Source organism: Phocoena phocoena, chromosome 3 (assembly GCF_963924675.1).
Source record: "Phocoena phocoena chromosome 3, mPhoPho1.1, whole genome shotgun sequence".
Taxonomy (NCBI): Eukaryota; Metazoa; Chordata; class Mammalia; order Artiodactyla; family Phocoenidae; genus Phocoena; species Phocoena phocoena.
In genome coordinates this window covers 79,956,438-79,961,529 of record NC_089221.1, presented here as the reverse complement: position 1 = coordinate 79,961,529, position 5,092 = coordinate 79,956,438, and positions in this window count along the sequence as shown.

The window sequence follows — 5,092 nt, the reverse complement described above, 5'->3', positions numbered from 1 at the left end:
ATGTGATCTCTCTCTCTCTTTCTCACACACTGACAGATGCTTAGCCCCCCAATTGTTTGGCACGTACCTCCTCATAACCAGTCCATTCCTTTATGTATTCAAAACACAATCATCATTCTCAAATAATATTATGGTATACAATCTATACACTTTTTCCCAATATTCCCAATAATGTCTTTATAGCTTTTGTTATGCTGGAAGGACACCCTTATTGGGATTCTGGAATGGAGCTAGAGCACAAATTCATTGTTATAAATATAGATTTGAGAGTCACTCACTAGCATGGAACTGATATTACTAAGCCAATAGTATAAGTGAGTTCACTCTGGAAAGAGATAGTAGGAAGTGAGATTAATCAAGGATAGAACCATGAGGTAATTTTATTTTAGCTTTTTAAATTTTATAAATTATTGTGTAAAGTCATCAGTATTTTCTATACTTTAGTCAAGAAAAATTATTTAAGAGATTTGCTTGTGACAAGTTATGAAGTTATTAAAAGATGGAACTAGGACTTGATTTTCTGACTCCTAAGCATGTGGTCCTTCTACTATAACACAATTACTGTCCATGAGTGCACAGTACCTGTTCTGGAAGACATTTCAGTGTGGCTGACTGGATTTTTCAAAGTTGGCTGTAACAATAATTCCCACCACACAAGTTCTTCTGCAATATGCCTTGCCGTTCCCTCATCAAGGGGTGGAATCTACACTTGCCCAATCAGGTTGTGTCATCGAGACATGAAAGGCATGCTTCCCCTTTATACTGGTGATACATAATATAATCAATATGAGCTAATAAATAAATACTTATTTACATCTTCATATTATTCCAAGGAAGATTTAGGCAGCTAGAGACATTTTATGGCATTCTGGCTTGAAGTCTTCAAAATGTACCTTCAGATCACTGAGCCTATTTTTCTATACAAGTGTATGGCTTTCTTTCCATAATCTACCTTTACTGTTCCAGTTGCTCTCTTTCAGAAAATTCTTCTTTTAAGAGTTATTATATCTGTCATCATGGAGACAAAGTGTCTAACACTGTCTCATGAGTTGGTTCAAATGCTCATATCATACCATATATATAATAATGTTAATTGGTCCACTAGATAGAGGCTTAGGCAAGGGGTGATAGAATATATTTTCGAAACAGAAAGTAAGGGATAAAGTCAAAAAAAAAAAAAAGTTTTTGGCTTGAAGTCTCTGAGAAGTAGTGGGTAGACCTGGGATGGGGGGAGTGGGTAGAGAGAGGAGGGTTAAAGTAGTTCCTCTCTGTAACTCATTGATTAGCATAAGGTTTTGCAATTTATTGTTTCCTTGATGTCAAGCATTGTGCACTAAACTAGAATGCATAGTTTCATTCAATCTATAACCTCGAGTATAACCTCCTTTAATTTTCTTTTGTTGATTGTAACTATTGGGGTTCAAAAATCATGGTAAAACCTGAAGAATTTTTTAAAAGTGTCAGTAATGCCATTCTATTAGTTTATCAGCCAGAGTAGCTATTTATTTCTATTTTTATTTATAAGAAAATTATTATCTGTATCTAGTGAGAAATTCAAACGTTGCCAAGGGGAATACATCAAATGAATGCCGGCTTCTTATCTCTAGTGCTCTAATTTCTACTCTAATGACAACCAGTTTTCAAATTCTTGTGTATACACATTCAGGGATATTCTAGTCCTGTCAAGCATGTATGTACATATTAATACTTCCTTTTTTTGTCCATTTAGTAGCATATGATTCTTACTTCTGTGCACTTTATTTTTGATCATCGATTGTTTAAATGAAGTTTGGTCCGTATCAGTGTAAGTATATAATTCATGTAATTGTTGTATAATATACACTTGCTTCATGATTCACTTAGCTGCTTCCTACTGATGGATACCTTGGAGTGCATACTAACTGATGAACAATGCTTTAAAGTTTAAAGTTGTGAAAATGAAATGTAACTTCCAAAGTCTTTACATGAATTATACAAAACACCACCAGGCAGGGATACCAGGTTATAGCAGGTTATAGCAGTCTATCTCTGAGTTCGAGTCTTTGCAGTCTGTGTGGTTATAAGCCTATTTTGTGTTTCTGTGCTTCTTTCTGCATCTTTTCCCGTTTGTCTCTGTTTCTGTCTGTGCATACATATTTCTCCTCTTTAATGCCTTCTTTGTACGTCACTGTCATGTGGGTATACTTTAGAGTTTAAGTGTGGGATCGTGGAAAGCATGGCCAGTGAAACTAGGACTGAGTTCAGTTTCTGCCACTAACCAGATCTCAAACTTTTTCTCTTTAATCTTTTCTTTTTATGTCCAAAGGCATCAATTTTCCCATTTGTTGAGCAAAATAATCTCTAAAATCTCTCTTTTGTATCATTCTATGCATTCTTTTGTTGTTTATATATCTTTTAATTCAGCCATCATCTAATAAATTTTGAGTATCTACTATTTACCAGGTATGGAGGGAAGCTAATAAGAGTGGGGGGAGATTATGAAGATACATGAAATGCCTTCTAGTTTTGACTCGGTCTAGTGGATTACACAGAAATAAATAAGTACATTGTGAAGAGTAGTAGAACTTGTCATCCCAAAATATGCCTCTTTGGCATAAGGATTATTTTGAGCCGATTATTTTGAGAAACAGCAGACACAGAATAAGCTCTGAAAATAGAGTATAAGTTACTTTTTTGTAAGGGAAATTTACATTTATAAAGGAAACCTCCATTTGTAAGGGTGTCTCCCTCTGCGTACCAGGAAGAGAAAGATGACAAAATCACAAGAGAATCTTATCAATGGAGGAGGCACAGATGTAAATTTGCATAACAAGCCTTGTTTACTCCTGCTTTTCCTGGTAACCTCTCATAACTGGCCTCCTAACACAAACACACATCCCTTTTTTTCTTTTGTCTTTAACTGAAGGTGACATTTAAGTTAGTGGCTTAGGCCTCCTCAGGGAGTTGTTCATTTTTACCTGGGTATCTCTCATGTACACAGGAGGTATATGTGTTAATAAACTTCTGTTTTTTCTTTTATTTATCTGTCTCTTATTATAGGGGATCTCAGCTAAGAACTAAGAAGAGTAGAGGGAAAATTGTTTTTCCTCCCCTAAAATTGCATCTAATTATACTTATTAAATGAAGTTTTAAGCTCTTGTTTCTTAATTTTAAAAGTGGAGCTGTGGACTATTTATATGCTTCTTTTTAAATTTTATTTTTTTTTATTGTAATTGAACTAATATTTTCTGAGGACCATTTGCCCTCAAGAGAAACAAACAAATAAATACATTTCTAGTATATTATTTCAAAAGGAAAAGTGCTTAGGAGCTTGCATAGCAGACAGCTTAATATTTTTAATAATACTTTTTGGGTTTTATTCAAATATTGTAATTTATATGCTTGGTAATGTTGGGCAGCAGATGCACATCTCATCCTGATTAATAAGGGGTAGATGATGCACCAGGCACAGATTGAATCATAGACTGGTCATGAGGGAGAGACTTCGTCTGTCACTGACAAAAGGCAGGGTGAGAAAATGAGATCTGGAGCTCATTTAGGCTCCTAACTGTATAGAAGCACAGGGGCAAGAAGCCAGAATTGTAAAGAGAAAAACACCATCTTTATGGAAACAGTAAAATGTAATGTCTCCTTGGAGTCCTGCTCCATTTCAAAATAAATATGGAGAATCTGTTTAGAGCTATTTGCAGGCTTCTCTTCCACCAACCTTGTGCTTACTAACCTATATCAGCTTCTTTAAAAAGTACTTTTTAAATGGTAGATATTTAATTGGAAAATTAACATTTACAGGCAAGAAACAAGTTTACTCTATTTATATAGAGGTGTTGATAATTAAGATGTGATATGACATTTAACAGCCCATTGGCTGAAATGCCATTAATACTTTAATTCACATAGTTTTTAAAAAAATTATAGCTGTTTAATTTTGCTTTTCTTCTGTGAAAAAGAAAAGACCATGAAAATGACCTGTCAAGTTTCAAGGCTGTATTTATTTCTGTAGGCAATATGACTAATCAAAGTAAAGTAGAATTACATCAATCCATGTATCCAGTTGCAAGAGCAAAAGTGAAATTTGCACTTTATAATCTTTAATATTTAAATAATAACATTTAATATCGAGAGCTGAATGTTATATAAACATGTAAACTTTATGAGCCTCAGTTTTCTCATCTGTAAATTGGAAGTAATGAGTAATATAAACATCTGAGAGAATTTCTAAGAGAAATAAATAAAAGAATGAGTTTTAAATACTTAGCATTGTGCCTTGTATATGGTTAGTGCTTAAGTCTGAGGAATCTGAAAAACATAACAAACTCCAGGACAGAGAGATAAAGATGAATATAAATAATAAATAAGTGTAACTTTCAAGATTTGCATAAATTAGAGTTTAAATGCATTACTCTGTTAAGAACTGAAGGAATTTTTTCTGCAGTTTATTTCTGAGGAACTAATAATCTATTATCTGTTCTCAAAAGAGCACTGTAGGGGGTACTCTGAGCATACTGGAAAATTTCTACACTTTCTTTTTAAAATAAATTGCATATATTTGATCAACATAAATGGGAAAAAGGAAAAGATTTTTGTATATATTATGTCACATAAATGCCTTTCAATATCAATTTTAAAATGATTCTATAAAAATCAAGCTTTAATTGCATAGATCCATTTTGCCAAGTTGTTCTAGCTCTTTCTCATCCTAGCAAATAGGACAGGCTTGAGGTACTTACTAGAAACTAACAGATTCAGAGAGCAACCTTGTTCAGGAGCTCCCTCAAAGCTTAGCAACAAAACCCTAAACACAAAAAAAACTTCTGGAAGTGGCTCCCGTCTTTTTTTAATGTTTATTAATTCGACTCACCTTTGCCCGAATTCAGAACTCTGCCCAGTGGTGTTCCTTCCTTCCATCTCACTAGTCCCAGCCTTCTCCCCTCCTTGTTTTTCCTACCTTTCTCCCTCCTACAGTGAAAAGAGCAGCATGGAACTTCCCTCCAGAGACCTTCCACCTCAAATGGCCATATGCGTTTAATGTATAATGCATGAGAAGCAGTGTGAGCTGAAGATGACTCAAAAGAGAAGTCTTTGAGGCTGGGCT